The sequence below is a fragment of the Accipiter gentilis genome, chromosome Z (assembly GCF_929443795.1).
Source record: "Accipiter gentilis chromosome Z, bAccGen1.1, whole genome shotgun sequence".
NCBI classification, from domain to species: Eukaryota; Metazoa; Chordata; class Aves; order Accipitriformes; family Accipitridae; genus Astur; species Astur gentilis.
Genome location: NC_064919.1, coordinates 30,846,415 through 30,864,244, shown reverse-complemented (window position 1 = coordinate 30,864,244; position 17,830 = coordinate 30,846,415).

The following is a 17,830-nucleotide window of genomic DNA, read 5'->3' as shown; positions in this document are numbered from 1 at the left end:
GTAAGGCTTCTAATCTTAATTTTGGCATTTAATTCTCAGACTGTTTACGTTTTCCAGTGAATGACAGAAAGCATATAACATATGTCTGCATAGGAGCAAGGGCTGTGTTTTCTAATTAGTGTGTTTTACCTTTTAGGCTGTCCTTGGTGTGTCCCTTGCTGCCATTACCATACAAGTGTTTTACAGAAAGCAGAAGTTTCAACAGGTGAGATTGCCAAAACCCTTAAATACCCTGCAGCCAAATTATTAATGTGTTTGACTAGAAAGTAAGAGATCTGTGTTGTTGGAAGCCCTTCTCTAAATTATGTAAAGGAGATGTTTAAACAAATGTTTCTTGCTTTCTTGATTGACTGTATGTTGTGGTTTAACCCCAGCCAGCAACCAAGCACCACGCAGCTCCTCACTTGCCTCCCTCACAGTGGGATGGGGGAGAGAATCAGAAGAGCAAAAGTGAGAAAACTCGTGGGCTGAGATAAAGACAGTTTAATAGGTAAAGCAAAAGCCGTGCATGCAAGCAAAGCAAAACAAGGAATTCATTCACCACTTCCCGTTGGCAAGCAGGTGTTCAGTCACCTCCAGGAAAGCAAGGCTCCATCCCACGTAACGGTTACTTGGGAAGACAAACACCATAACTCCTAACGTCCTCCTTCCACCCCTTCCTTCTTCTTCCCCCAGCTTTGTATGCTGAGCATGATGTCATATGGTCTGGAACATCCCTTTGGTCAGTCAGAGTCAGCCATCCTTTCTGTGTCACCTCCCAACTTCTTGTGCTTCTCCAGCCTTCTTGCTGGTGTGGTGGGGTGAGAAGCAGAAAAGGCCTTGGTTCTGTGTAAGCACTGCTCAGCAGTAACTAAAACATCCCTGTACTATCAACACTGTTTTCAGCACAAATACAAAACATAGCCCCATACTAGCTACTATGAAGAAAATTAACTCTATCCCAGCCAAAACCAGCACACGGTAATAATCATTATCCTGCTGGGTTTATCAGCTTTTATCTGGCAGTGATAAATGAAAGTGCAAGCTGCCTCCTTAGCTGGAAACTCAGGTAGATGAGAAGAGCACTACTTCTGAGCTGGAGTTGTGAAGTCCTATGAGAATTTTACCCCAGTACTTCCTACTGGATAGCTAAAAGCTACAAACCCTTGCTTTGGATCCTTACTTGCTTCAAGGTGTCTCACTCTCAAAATGTCTAACTAGATAGCAGTGCAACCCAGATGACTGCATGCTATGCTTCCTAGCACTGCAGTGGCTGAAGAGTAGGTCCAGTGTATGATTTAAGTGATTTTAAAAGCTAGCTGACCCCTGAAATCATTGCAGATGCCTGTAACATCCTCAATACAAATAGCTCAGTACCTACCTGTATCTGATTAAATCCTTTAACTTGGCCCTCCTTTTACAAGAACCTCAAAGGCCTGATCCAGCAACTGTCCTTCCTCAGAACAAATGGTCAGCTTTTTCATACCAGTCTGCTTAGAAGCACGTGAAACCTGCCTTTAAAGACTGTGTTAGGATTGAAACACATCACTCCCACTTTGTATAATTGGGGTAGCATCTCATGTCAAAGGAATAACTCTCTCTCTCTAACCCAGTCTCTCTGTAGAGATAGACCAACAGTGGCAAACCCTCCTGGTGACTAGGGCAAGTGGAAAAGTAATGTACCTCATTGTCTGTGGTGCCATCTCTAATGTCTTTGTCTTGACTTTGATGCAGTGCCAGTGGTTTGGCATGACCTGCCTTCATCTACTCTTTGCTTCTTTAGGTGCTGCCAGTCATCTCTCCCCAGCTTCCTTAAAACACGATTAACTAATTCCCTGTAAAATAAGTTGATACTAAACTATGAGAGGTAGGTGATATCAGAATAGACTTTTTGAAAAAATAACATTTGGGGCTTTTTTCATTTAGTTATTTTACAATACTTTAGCAATTATAAATCCTGTAAAAAGGCCCTAATAATTAAACTGTGGCTTGCACAAGTAGAGTTTGTGTTTCTTTGGAATGCCACCATTTCAGAATATATATATATATATATGTAATTAATGTGCATATAAAAAAGTCACAAGTCTTACCTCTTCTTGCAAATGAGATGGCCTTTATGTATGCTAAAGAGATCAATACATAGTCCCACTGGGAAATCAGATATAGATATTCCTCTATAATAAGAATATTTAGTGAAAAATCATTTCAGATGCACCTATGTCTATGGCAATCACAGTCTTCCGCTTTCCCCACAATGAGTTAAGGCTCCTCAGTCAAAAAATACCAAGTCCTTCAGTGATGACCCTCTGTGTTTGAGTCTTTGAAAGTTTTCTAGAAGTAAACATGCATGTCCATTGACAGAAATGCTAAGAGATCTAAGAGATTTTTCTTTGTCAGCAGAGCTTCAGCTAACCCTTGTAAGATTGTGGACTACTTTTTAGCTTTCTCTACATGCATTATTTTTTATTGATGACCTGTTCAGAAAACCTGGGAATCCTGATGTGGCTGTTTCACTGACTGAAATAGAGGACCCTTACAAATGGCAAAAACTTTCTACTTCTGGGTTTAGACTCTGGTAAAATATCTGAATTCACAATTACAAAAAACAAGCCAAGTAGAACTTTGGTCAAAAAAAGTGTTAGGATATTGCTCCTACATTGTCTGATGGGAGCAGAAGTGCATAGTGAAATCTCGTTCTGCACATTTCAGAGGATTTTGCTTTGGCTTAGTTCTACACTGGCTTGAACAGAGCAAACAGCTGTTAGCATCTGGAGTCCATTACATCATCTTCTGGAACACTTTTTCCCATTTAGTTTCACCAGGAAAGATCCATTTCATCTAGTCAGAGACGTGAACTAAAGCATGGTAAGAAGGAGGGGGAAATGAAGCTCACGTCAAAAGTGAAATCTTAACCAGCTCTTTCAATATTAAGAAAAGATCACTTGTCTGGTAGTGCTGACAATTACAATGCAAATCCTTAAAATCAACATGCTATGTAATGTCCCTCTGGGTGAAAAACAACAGCCAAAACCTGCAACCCTGCAATCTAAAAGCAGTTCATTTATAAGTGAACGAGTTGTTAGTCTAATGACAAGAAGTAAAAATCTTCCCAAATTCAGCTTTGCTCAGAGGATATTTTTACTGGATATTTAAATGGCCAGTAGTTAAATGGCAATATAGTCAATAGTGGTCTCTGGTGGAGTACTTGCCTTAAATGTACAGCTGCTAACTGCAGTTTAATTGTGGACAATAAAGGTTATCTGACAGTCATTAATGGAAATTCCCCAGATAGATAACAATTTAGTTGTTTTTTTTCTGCTCCCCTCAGCATAGAACTTGGAGACTGAGTGTGCACATGAATCAGTATGTACATAGAGACCCTGCTTGATTTTTAGTCTCAGAATATAATTTTCTGATGTGCCAAAGTGACTTTATGTGGTGGTTTAGAACCTCTAAGACAATTAGGCATTTCTCCAACTTGAATAAAGAGCATATCCACTGCCAATCCTTTTCACCTCTGTTCCTTATCCATAAAGTAAGCATTCAGTCTATCCTACTTATAAAGGGGGAATAGAATTCTTTCATTCATTTATTTCACCCTTACACATAACTTTGAATATAGGGATTAGAGTATCGTGTATCAGCTTTGGCTGGAGGACTGCATCCCTGAATCTTGGGAAAGCTGTTTCCCCTGCCTGTGCCCTCCAAAGCTTTGTTTCAAGCTCACAGCAGTGACCAGTAACTGCATTTTTCTATAAAGGATCAAAACACTGCTCATAACTTCCTTACACTGAATGCCTTGTCCTGTCAAGGAAGCAGTGGAGCTGAAGTTACCATTTCATCTCTAGGTTTTCAGCAATGCCTTCCCACTCGGACACCCACAAATCTAATTCAGACAAGCAGATATGCAGCGCACAAGAAAAAAACAGTATTTCATTGTGGAGTTAACAAAGCTTTGTGTTCTCACTTTCCTACACTTGGAGATTTTCTATGTAGACTGAAGAAATTTACAACATAGCCCTCTACACGTGGATAATACCTAACCCATTTCTGGTGTTATGTCAACAGAAGTCTTGCCAAAGCCACAAGGGGAAATAAAAACATTAATGTTGGCATCTGGCAATGAAGGTGCAAATGATAATGCCTACAAGATTGAACCCTGAAGGAAGAACAGCATAGAAATGTATCCCTTTGGATGTAGGCAGGAGATAGCACTGAGCTGCTCAGACCTCTGAAGCCAGGGGTAGTGTAGGTGTGTGATCAGAAGCAGAAATACAGAAAGGCAGTAAATTTTAATATATGAGGCCCTTCAGGTACTACTGGATTAGGCAACAGCTGTGTGCAGGCTCTGAGGACTGCAATATTGAATCCAGGTTTCTAAATTCTTCAGTGATTAAAGGCTGTAATCCGTGTAAGGTAACAAACTTCTATTTTTGCAGATAAGCCTAGATTTTGAACATCCACAAGTCCATGGGACCTGACGAGATGCATCCCAAGATCCTGAGGGATCTGGCAGATGTAGTCAATAAGGTGCTTTCTGTTGTGTTTGAACAGTCATGGCAGTCAGGTGAACTCCCTAGTGACTACATGCTACACGCATGTAGAGAGGCACCCAGTCACAATGATTTTCCAGAAGGGGTGTGAGAGCTTTTGCCATCATGCAGTCCTCTCTGCATATCCTTATTTGTGTGCCTACTCTTTGGAAGTTGGGGCGGGTCCCCTTCCACCTTCTTCTGCTAGCTGCAGGGTCCCTCCTGTCTACATTACCCTGTGCCCTTTGCTTGTCAGTCCAGGCTACAGCTTCCTTTCTTGATTGTGGATCATTGTCTCCCTCCCTTGCTGTTCCTAGTTTAAAGCTCTTCTCACCAGGTTGGTGAGACTTGACAAAAGGGATCAGGATGTTTTGTCATACTCGGTCAGGTGGGACCAATTAGCAGTCCTTGGTCCTCAAAATGGCCTGGCAGTCATAAAAGCCGAAACCCTATAATTGATACCAGCTGCAAAAGTTGTTGTTGACCTGCAGGATCTATCTAGTCCTCCTCAAGTTCCTCCTTTCATGGGCAAGTGACACCAGTGTGCCCTGGTGCCCTTGGCCCTCACCTCCAAAGCCACCTAGTCATTCTTGCTATGCTCCTGGTCTGCCCTGGCTGCACTGCTGGTGCTCATGTGGAAGAACAGCAGCGGGGAATAGGCCAAGAGCCAGAGAAACCTTGGCAGCCTCCGCACAATGTCCTGGACCTGAATCCCTGGCAAGCAGCAGACCTCCTAGGTCAGGTCAGCAGATGGAGACCTCTGCCCCACAGCAGGCAGTTCCACCACACTCCTATCACTTGCTGCTTTTCCCAGCTGCCATGGGGCTTAGGTGCAGCCAAGTGGGGTGCTTCATCAGATGCAGCTCCTAACCCCTCATCTGCTACCAAGACACTGAATCTTTTCTGTAGGTGAAGACCTGCAGGTGGGGCAGAATACCCTCCTGGGACTGAAAGCCACCAGTTTCCAGCCTTTGCCCTCCTGAGAGTCTTCATTTCCCATGCCTGTATGCACAGACTCTGCCTGCTTCCTCAGGTACAGCAGGAATTCAGGCTTTTGAAGCCACAGCATCTCTGAGAAGCTGACACATCCCTTATTGCTATCAGGAGACATGATTAAGCGAGGTCAAGCACAAGTTAACAAGGCTGAGAAGCACTGCCCTACACTTCAATTAATGTCAGTGGATTGCTGAGAAAACTCTCCTTTGCTCTTTGTCTGCTTTGCTCTTTTTCATGAACCCTAAGGGTTGCACAGTGTTATCATGGTATTATCCAAATCCATGATGAAAGTTTCACTTCATCCGTCAGCTGAGACATTGGTATAAACGTCTTCTCTTGGATTCTATGATGCTTTGCTCCTCTGTTCTCATCCCTCTTTCTGATGCTGCAAGCTTTCCTAGAAATACTCATTACAAGCAATAAAATACATCAGAGATAGCCACAATGACCTCCTCATATTTGTGCCATAGTGGTCATTTTTAGAATTTGTTTTTTCTTTCAGTGGGAAAATAAAACAGGGCTCGCTTCACAGTCCAGAAAGATGTGAAATTAATTGTACAAACTGTCTAGTTCTCAAATTTTCTGTTTTGGAATTCATGACAAGAAGATTGCTCCATTCTGGTACTCAAAAGTACAGCTAACATATTGTACATACAAATTAAGTTTGAGAGAAATGCACAGACCACAGAAAGCATGAAAATTTCACCTGTGAAATTGAACTACTCAAAAAGCTGAAAATAAATACAAATAATCTTATGGTTATTTCTCAAATATATAACATCTAATTAACAATCTAACATTCCCAATGCTTAAGGAAAAGAAATCATTCATGTTAGAAGCATTCAGGGTACTGTATTCTTTGAAATTACTGACCATTGCTAGTAAATTTAGAGAAATCAGTATTTGCTATTTACATATGACTGCTCATGCAAACATTTGTAAATAGATTTCTTTTAATCATTTAGGAATTAAGCTTTTGCAGGCATGCAGTCTTAAAGTGGAAACCGTGTGCTGAATTTTCATGGGAAGCATTTCAGCAGCTCCCGTGCTGTGCAAGGTAGCTGGAAGTGCAGCTCCCTCCAGTGGCTCCAACTGCTGCTCTGCATATCTGGCAGGAGAAGAAACATTCCCACCCCATCTTCTACTCAAGATGAAACATGGAACCCGAATTATAAAAATGTATCATCTCTATCATATGAGAAGATTGAATAGCAGCGTAAAGGAGAAAAGAAAGTATATCCTGTTACAAAGACTACATCATATAAAGTGAATTTACAAAACAAAATTAAGCTGAGCTCAGTAAATTAACATCTTGCACTTCAAGCAGTACTTCTGGTTAGCAAATAGAGCAATACTTTCTGCTCACTCCTAAAAATTGTTCCATATTTTCACTTTCTAAAATCATGTTAAAAGGAAAAAAAACTTTGTATCCAAAAAAACCAGTCATAGCAATAATAAAGCACTTGAGAGATTTGAAATGTACAAGCAAGCATTTACAGTAGCTGCCATAGGGCTGTTTCTTGGTGACATATATGAACGGAAGAAATAATCATGAGGAAGAAATGAGGATACTTCATCAGAACTTGTCTTTTCAGGCATGTTCTACTTAATCAGCTGCATTCAATAAGTACAGCAAATTGTTCTGTCTGATCATTTTTACTGAAGTGACAGAACAAAGCACTTATTTTTAGTATAATACAGAATATTTGGTGCAAATGGAGAGTACCTCACTATCTCATTAAAATTCTATAATTGGTAAGTTAAAAGCTAACAATGCCTAAAACACCTGGTACTGTGGCAGATCTTTGCTAATTTGTATACCTGTGTGAGAGTCCTGGAGTAAACATGAAAGCACTGGAATTGTCAGGAAAAGGACAGATGTGACATCTCTGCATTCGCTGCGAACCACCAATCTGAAAAGATCTCCCCAGGGTGGGATGTGTGCAAAAGTTTTTCAGTTTTTCTGTGCTCTTTCACTGCTTTTCTTAGGGGGAAGGAAAGCTATGTCTACATTAGTAAGTCATGCAGTGCAGTAGGAGTGGGTTTGCAGAGTTAAAAAAAAAAAAAAAGAGTTGAGGACCCAACATCCATACCACACACCTTTGGGGAGAATGGAGTTGCATCAGTTGAGCTTGACAGCACATCTGCTCCTGTGGCCTGGGTGCTTGGGAGGGTGTCTTCCCTTTTGGCTTCATCTGATGATAACCAGGCTTGTGCAGAGAGAGGGTGCTCAACAGTGCACATCAAAGTGCAGAGTGAAAGGGATCAAGAAATGCACTTCAAAAATCTACTCCTTAATCTAAATTCCTATTGTAGATGCATAGGGTGTTTCCCAAGTATTTCACATTTTCTGGAAACTTCTGTACATCCACAATGATAACATCAGGCACCTGGCTCAAAAGAATCTGAGAACAAACCTTTTAAGTCAGTGATATAAAAGTTCTGAGTTATTGAAAGTAATAAGCCAGAATTGACAACATATATTTTGGGACAAGAGGATCTGAAAAAAATTTCTTCCTTACTAGGCTCCCCAAAATAATACTTCCACTAATAAGACAGAATTTCCTTTTACATATGACTAAATGGATATGCTCTTATCCAAAAATCTCAGATTCTGTAGAATCTGAAGCCTCCAAATTTAGGTGGTCAGATGGTTATAAAATAAACAATTATAATTACTGAGTTTTGGGTGCCATAGCTATTTATCCCACCCTGCAGTAATTATTCTTCAAGATGTTGCAGTTGAAGAATCATTTATGACAGAGTGAATAACTTCCTGTAGCATCCATCAGTCTCTGGTTGGGTGGCAAGGAGAGGTTGTTGGCAGAGGATATTTTGTGTTTTCTTTAAAGAGCTGTAACCACACAACTCTGTCTAAATTGCCTGTTTCTCCCATGCTCCCAAGAAGCATGAATGGAGGGGCAGGCCATGAGAGCCAGGTGCTGTTGACTGCCACAGAGCACACGTGTTCTTTCATCTGCAGCTGTGTTCTAGCATTTCCGTGAATGACCATGGAGCAACTTCTTTCACAGCTGGCTGAAATTCAGATTTTTTCACTGTCTCTGTGGAACAGTTATTTCAGGGCCAGTCTTACAACCCTGATATCTGTGTTGCAGCTAGGTTCAGTGTTTGGCAAACATCAAAAGATTTGATGCCTTACATACTTACTTTGCTGTCACACTCCTAAAGCACATGGAAGATACACTGGAGTAGTCATCCACAGTGTTTGGTGACACAACTAACTACTTTGACAAAATGCTTTCCACAGATGATGCCAATTACATAGCCCAAAGGTTGCTTATTATGTCACTCTGTGTAATTTTGGCATTTGTGAATACCAGGGTATTTATATGTGGGACACCAACAAGACCAATAATGTTTGGCCAGATGTCTAATGTTTTCAGTTTTAAGATTACATTCAACCACTTGCCATCTTTACAACAGATGGGAAGAGAGAACCAAGTTAAAGTTGCAGCTGTTCTGTATTTTCTCCCTCACAGAGATACAGGCAGGAGTCCGAGTCTCACTCATGAAACTGATGGGCACTTCTGTTGAAAAAAAATCCAGAAGAAGCTATTTTGTCAGAACAACATGGGTGCACTGGACCTCTGAAGCTGAACTTTAAAATTTTCATTCAACTTAGCCACTCAAGTTTCCAAGTGTGAAAAAGAGAGGAAGATCATTACACATGCGTTCCTACTCTAGAGAAGCAGGACCCCATCTGTACCCAGTTCATTTCCAACATTTGTGAAGTGATGTGTAACTTGGAACAGAGCTCTCTCAATATGCCTGCTTTCAGCTTCCTCATTTTGTTTCTCACATCTGCTAAGTATTTTACTTTTAAGCCAAGAGCCAATGAAAAGACTTGGTTTAGTAACAGAATTCCCACATGCGATTTTTCAGACAAGTGAATGAGCTTGTCTCATCTCCCGGCTTGCCCCAACAAGAACATTTGGCACTGGCCATGCTTGCCTTCCTGCTGCAATCAGAGATCCTTCATGGAGGACTCAGGAACAAGCTAGGAGAAGAAATCCTAGGTGAAGAGATCTGAGTCAATCCTGATGGCTGAAAGAATATATTAAGGGATAAAGAAACACCAAATAAATTGTAGTATTTGGAACCACCAAGTAAGGATGAAATAAAATACATTAAAGTTTTTTGGTGTTCAAAAGACATTACTACTAACAGATGTATGTCTCATATCCCCCTTGTTATGCTGGGATAACACCTATTCATCTCATAAAACATACATTTTAAAGTGTTTGCAGTACTAAATTGACTGTGTCACTGCACCTGAGAAGAAATGATTAGATTTTTATTCTGTGATCATACACTGAATAATGATAAAAGAAATACTGAATTTACTTCACGCACTGTCTGCAGTGGATGAAGTGGGTTTCCCTAGAAGTAGTAGTTTGAGGCTCTGTCATTAAAGTTGCATCATGATAATTGCATAGAGAGGTCTGAATTAAGATTCTGCAAGCAAACTTAGTTCTGGAATCTCCTGACTTCTAAGTGATTTGTTTTGCAATTATGCAAATGTCAAGTCATTCTTATGTTTATGGAAAAAAAATATTAAAATACTGTCATTTAAAAATATCGTGCCTCAGTTTTGAATGTTTACAGTGTATTTATTGAAAACGTTTATTTTGTAAAGAAATGGTAGGCTGTTAGTCCATCTGTTTATTCTGTATGTTATTATATTACAAACCCATTTATTAAGCCTTTGGGTTATGAATGGAAGAATAATTGACTCACAGTTAATGTAAGCAAACTTCAAATTAATAATGACAATGTCTTCTTTGTACTTATGGAAACATAGGTTGTAGTTGTAATAATAAGGTCTGTTTTGAGTTTTATGCTTAAGTAACATTGCCCTCCTTATCAAGAAAAATTTTCCACCAAATTACAAGAGTCATCCTTAAGTACAGATGGAATATTAAAAAGTTTAAAAGCAAATTGGATAATTTACAAGTAAATTGATGCTATAACTTACATCATACTTCCTTGTTTTCAGTACTGCAACTTGAAATAATGGAACCTCTTTAAACTTCACACATTCTCCCATTGTATTTCTATGACAGTACAACTAGGGTTGGGTTTTCTCCTGCTTGCAGTCAAAATTATGGAGTTTCTCCAGAATTTTAAAACTGCAGAAGGGCATTCATCTGTGATTGTCTGAGGCTACATCCTTGAACTTTGCAAAGGTAACTATTTCAAGAGATACACATACTTGCAGACTGTCATAATTGGGCCTACTTTGCCTTTCAGATAATTTCATATTCGTTTCTTCTAGTATTCTGGCTGTATTCTTATCTGAAAATAAATATTATTCATCTTATAATGAATTCACTTAATTAAAACAGAATGGGGAAGGCTGCACTATCAAAGATAACATACCAGATAGAATGGGAGTTCATACTTTAAAAACTTGACCAGAATGTGCTGGAATATGGAGGACCTACAGGGTGATCTGTTTTGTTAGATCATGGACGTACACTCCAAACATCTCTCTTCAGTCACTAGCTAGAGACTGTCCCAGTAAACACATTTGAAGGGAAGAATACAGTTTTAAAGCACCAAACTAGAGAATGCAGTGCTTCACGTGCATTTTCTTTTTCATTAAAGCTCACGGAGTATCTCTTTCCTGTGCGTGCTTCCGTCTAGCATTAAGATTAATGAGTATCTGAATCCTAACTCTTCAGATGTATTTATTTGGAATTTGATGTGACTTCGTGAACCCTTAAGATCTTGTGAAGGTAAAGGCAATTTTCCAGCCCTGTTTACTTTCATGCTAGGAAAAAGACTGGATTAGACCTTACCCTTCCAGATTTGATAGTTTTGGTAGACTTCAGTGAGATCTTCTGTTTGAGATCTTTTAAAACCAATCTGCCTATTCTGTTCTAGATAGACAATCTATCTGCAGATTTCATTACAGGAAGAATATAATCACACCCCCCCCCCCCCCCACCACCAATCTAATTTAGTTAAAAATTTAAAACAGAAAGCTATCTCTCAGATTAACAAAGTATTTGCAAACAGTACAAAAAGAGATGGAATAGGTGGTTCCAGACAAAAGAACTGAAAGGCATTTAAGGCTGTGCCCTTCTGAGAGTTTTATTACAGATGCTCAGTGCCATGGTAGTTGTGCATGTTGCTCAGTCATCAACCACATTTCACAATTCCAAGATTCACAAGACATAGCATGTAATTATGATACTGATAGACATAGACAGTTTCACGGAATATATTCTTGTTGGAGCGGCGGAGGAATGCACATAAGTCGACCCAATATGAGTGATAGAAGTGATTCAACTTTATTTGCACGGATAGCTCATATTTATACAGTTTGCGATAATTATGCCTACTAGTCCTAATATGATTGGTACATTGCTAATGTTTATTCATTACTAAAACACACCCACTTGTGGTTGGCAGCTACGCGTGTTCAGTAACTTTCTCATGAGAACTTCTTCAAAAGTTACTTGTGAAGTTATGCCAAGGTCACACTGTTTTTACCTTTCTCCCGATAACGGCAAGACCAGCTGCTGTTTTTCTCCTGCTATCAGTAAAGCCAGCTATTTTCAGCCAAGGCCTAGTCTTGTTGCTCAAACTGACATTCTTTCACACAGAACTCTGCTCGCACAACTTTTCCACAGGCCCATGTCCTTTTTCAGCAAGCCACTTCCCAACACATTCTTAAGTATATCAGAAACTTCTAATATAAGATTAAATTGAGCTTCACTTAAAAGAATGATGACTTGATATGCTCACAAAAATCAGAGCTTTGAAGTTCTCTCTGCTCCTCTGTGATTAAAAGGAATGTTAAAGAAACATTTGTTAATTTTAATTGGTCTATATGCTACAGGTAGTCACTTATCGCTGCTAGGATTAGGGCAAACCAAAACCAGTAGCTAATTTAAGTGATGAGTGAGAAGATTATTTTCCAAATGTTCCAATTACTTCAGCAAATACTAACTCTGTTGCAGTTAAAACTCAGTTGAGGTCTTAGACTACTGCAGAAATAAAAGCTAATTAATTTTTTACATGTGATCAGTGGTATATGATTTTCTGACATGAGTTCCGGATGTTTATTTTGAGAGAAGACAGACTTAAAACTGAGCTTGCTGAAAAAAACTATGACAAACATAATAATTACTTTTAGCAAATAAATAACATCCAAGTATTTTCTTTGGGCTTCAGCCTTAGTGCATGAACTTAATCTAGATCTAAATTTAAGCCGCCTAAGAGGACCAAAAGTTTATATTTTAAAACCTCCTAAAGTCTTGCATCAACAATTTCCATAAGTCTTCAATAATTATGGATTCTTCAGCTCACTTTCAGTAAAGCTCATGAAACAATTTGACAGTAGCTGCTCTTAGGATGACAATTTTTTGATTGTAGTATTTTCATCCACTGTTAAACTACTCTGATAGTCTGCAGAACTGTCAAAAACAGGGCTGTTGCAACATTAAGCAGCATCTGTATTAAACCATGCTCTGGATTACTCTGGTTTTACCAGTTCTTCAGTTTTGCGAGTTCCTTGTTAACAGCCTAAGAACAAACTTGCAGCATATCTCACCTTCATTTCCTATATGATTTTTAGCTTAGCAGTTTAATTACAGTAAGACCCATCTTAGCTATATGAACTCAGCTGCATGAATGTATATAAGATATAAACTCTTCATTAAGCATTTCCCAAGAACACAATACGCTTCACAGAATCCTAGATGTGTTACATGAGTAACTTTTCCCTTGAGATGTCTTCCTTTTCTATTCTCTGAAGATTGCCTTGGTTGATTTGGAGGAAGAGCAATCTGCCCGGGTTTCCAAAATCCGCATCAAAATGAGAATTCAAGCTTTGATTTTACAGGGATGCACAAGCTTCGCTAGCTGTGACAACCAGCCAAGAGTAAAGGTGGGCATTGGCTAGCAAAAGAAACAGCACATTTCAAAAAAATTCAGCTGTAGAGAGGCTGCAGGCTACATGCACGAGTGCAGTGAGTTAGAGGCCCTGGAGAAAACAAATTGATTGGAGGATGTAGTTAAGGGCATTGTTGGAAACCTGGAATAGGGTTGGGAAGATGGATTCAGAAGCAGAGCAATGGTGAGAGGGAGGGGAAGGCTGAGAGAAAGGCTTTCCTTCCTTGCCTCTGGGGTAGGCTGACAAAAAACACACACTGAGGGTGAAGCTGTGAGATGGGAATTTGGGCTGGGAGCATCGGGGGCATTCAGTACCAGGCTGGGTTTGGATACTTCAGGTTTGAATGGTAGGGGTCAGGGGGACTAGCAGTACCCTGGGACACCATCTACCCAGTGATCACTTGGCTGGCACCCAAGAAATACAAACTCATCTGACTCCTTTTCCCCACAAAGTGTAGCCAGGGACTCCATACACAGCTGTTAAAACTTTTATCCTTCCAGCAATGTCCTCCTTTTTGTTGGTGCAAACATGGTACCTCTAACTATATGGGATCAATGGTGGTAATACCCAGCTGTCAAAATTAGTTACACCAATTTGCTCAGGTTTAAGATTAAGATTTTTGGCAGGAAATCCTAAGCAGAAAAATATTTCATATGGCTTTAGTTGGCAGTGTGTATTTTCACTGGCTTTCATTTACAATCTTCATAGAAAAAGGCACTATGTTGTAGTAAAAGTTTGCAAATCAATTCCAGAATACAGCTGGTACAGCTGGATTAACTTTCTCAGTAAGAATGTGCCCATGCTGTGGTTTGCCAACCAGATCTGGCCCATGGTCCAGCCCTTGCAGACTTCTTCACCAGAGGCCCTTCAAATGTGGCCCAAGATTGACCTGTGCAATATATTAATTGTTCTGGCAGTCTGTGTCTTGCTGCCCTTTTTTCTAAGCGCTGCAGGGTCCTTTGTGGCCATGCAGTGGGAGGCAAAGTGATTGGTATCTTACTTATATTCAGTCATGTAACAGACAACATACGCTGCCAAGGAAACACTTCATGGGGGTTAGGTGAAATAAACCATTACTGTCTGACTATTGATATGTCCATGATAAGCACAAGAGAGATCTTCTATGCAGGTCCTGTAATGAAAGGGAGGTCCAGGGGCACAGGAACTTCCATATGAGGCCATGTTACTTGCTGTGGCCAAAGGTTGTGGGTCACTTGTTAAAGAAAGATTAAGCAGTTAACCCAGGTTCAGAGCAGCTACCTCTCATGCAATTCTTACATATTATTGTAGAGCAGTACAGGGCTACATTTTTTCTTATAGCTAGAATAATAGAAGTACTGCCATGAATCAAGCTTGGACTAAGTAGTTTGGGGTTACAGTTAGATCTCAGGTGTTGACTAAACATAGAATTATAATTAATTGCTTTGAAGTTTCTTCATAAAATCCACATAACACTTATGTATCTCAAAGGACTGTTGCTCACTTTGACTTCCTGTAAACAATTAAGATTCATGATGGTATGTCATATTTTCTTCAATGGAAGAAAACAAATTTGAAATAGTCTTGATAATCCACAATAAATGCATGCAAATTTTCTGTATTTATATTCATGAAAATAGTGAAGTTTTGGAGTAAACTGAAAATTAGGCATTTGACCAAGTCTTGCCCATTTTCTGTAAAACAACACCCCCACCCCTGATTTTTTCTACCATATATCTCATACAGAATATGAACAAATATCTGATTTTAAAAAATATTCTGCTGCCATATTTTAAGTGGGAATTATATTGATTATAATATAAATTGAAAGCCTAGTGCTGAGCTTTAGAGTGTAAACCAAAGTAAGCAACTTACACAATAGGTTTGTGAAGATGCTACAAATAATTAAAAAAGCAGATGTATTTTCTTTGTGTGTTAGGTCTAGAAATAGTTATTTTTCTCTTCAACAGGACAATGGCAATTCTTACTTTATGCTAATTAACAACCAGCATTAAATGTCATTATTTATCCAAAAGCAGTTTTTCACTTGTTAAAAATTTTGAAAATAAAAAAATAAGATAATTACCAATAAATAGGTAGGGCTGGGGGGTTGGAAAATACATGCTAGAAACATTCTTTTAGTATTGGCCATATCCAAAGGAAGATCTTTCACTGACCCCATACAGTGTGAGAATGTAAGGATGGGTGGACCAGAATGTGCTCCCCATTACTCAGTTGTTCTCAACTTTTGTCCTAAGAAGAATAATTAGACTTCAGAGAAAAATTAAAAGGATAAGAAACAAATAACAAATTCCCCTAACCTCTTCTTTCTCCTCCTAGCAGTGTGTCACACATTTCTTAGCTACTGCTTCTGGAGCATTTCACAAATAGGAGCTTCAGCGTAAAGTTTTAAGAACAAAGCTTAAATTTCAGGTGGAACCATACTAGCTTGTTGGAAGAATTAAGAGATACAAGTGAAAGCGCTAGATATCTGTCCCAACATAGTTCAGGAAAATAAACCTTGATCAGTACAAGTGGATGACTCATACCAGGTGTTACCTATTCTAACAGTCTTTACTACTCTGTTAGAAGCAAGAGATTGCCTGCATTTACTTCTGTGAAGGTAAAAATGAAGACCTCATTTCAGCCATAGTACACAAAAAGAAGCTAGGATTTAATTAATTTGCTGTTCAAATAAAACTTGATCATGGAACAACTTTCAATAAAATGTCTCATCAGGAAGAAAAGCTGTATCAGGATGATCTCCTTTAGTGTCTTCAGCCTTACCCATATTCCTAAGTAATAGTCATGTAACATCCTGCCAAGAAAAGCTGATGTCACTCAACACAACACTAAGCGTAACCCTGGAGATTGAAACAGCTCCTTAAAATACATTACTACAAGAGTACCCCACTGGGATTTTACACTTTAAGTGGGAAGCCTACAGCTAAACAGTAAGGGCTACGGAGGTGAAAAGATCCATTTGCAGATGACAGAACATCATACAGGGACAAAAAAGCCAATAGAGTTCTGAAAAGAACGGAGACAGGCATCAAAGGTATTCAGCCTAGGGAGTCAGTGCTCTAGGTTGCTGTGCTGTCCATGTCGGGGCACACCCCTGTTGTAGGAGTGTCATGTTTCTGCGGGAAGTGCCATCCTTTTCTGGCTGGTGCCTGAATCCTTTGCAAGTCCTGTTCTTGATAGTAGTGAAAGGTTCTCAGAAACCACAAGCTGCTTGAGTGCCACTCGGACACCAGGACATCTGCACTGAAGGTCAAAATGGGGAAAACACAGAGTGAGTGTGAGCAGGTAAATGACAATGCCAACACAGCAGCTGATGAACTAATGGCAACCAATCAGAGCATGCATTTCTCTGTCCTTAAAACTACTAGCAGCAATACAGTTTTTAATGTGCTTTTTCAGACTGAGTACTGGGAATGGTAGACTAGAAAAAAGTAACAGGATTAAGATGGAAATCTTAGACTTCCATGTGTGGTAGATGAAATACCTGAATCTTTATCAACAGCTTTACAAGGACTTCTCTTGCAGTCACCAGAATTCTTACTTCCCAAAACCTCTTAGACAGGCAACATTAGCATCCAATGGATGCTTCAGAACTGGACACACTCCTTGAAGACTTTTCATTACAAATGAACAAAAGAAGGATCAAATCTGTGTTTATGGAAAATTAATTATAAATGGCTTATTTGCAGAAGATATGGGATTCTCCTATATAGTAAGACACACCATAACAGTCAGCTTCATAAGCGGTGGAAGCTATCTCCACCATCAAACTTTATACTTAGGACTTAACTGAAACCAGATGTGAAAAACTGTCATTTGTAGATCTATAAACACTGTTGAATAAAAGTTAACACAGCCTAAGCAGACTAATTGCCAAAGATGCTAATCAAAGCCACCACGTAAGTATTTTGTCTTGCTTATTTCAGAGAGACACGAGATACCTTTAACAAAACCATATGCAGATTTATCATGTCACATTAGACCTTCTCAGCCACAATGCCATAATATAGTGACACTGATGGTGAACCAGGCTTAGTGGGACTGCTCTATCTATTCTCTGTTGATGGATCTGTGCACTACTCAAGCAGTAACAGTCGATCAGTGGTTGGAGATGCACCAGCTTCTAGTTTCACCACTGGAAGTGTAAGATGCATAGCACACATGCACAGCCTTGTCAGAGGCCACTCCACTGCCTAAACACTGCTTCAGCAATTAAGCTCAAAAGCAGAACAACTCAAAACCCTCCAGATCCTGGGAAGATGAAGAGTTAAGAAATGAAGCAGCATTAACTAAGTCCCAGCCTACACTAAATAAGCTTAAAACTTAAATGTGCAGCAACTGTAGATACAGTGAGATCCTAACAAATACTCTGTGGACAGATTTTTGTTCTGTATTA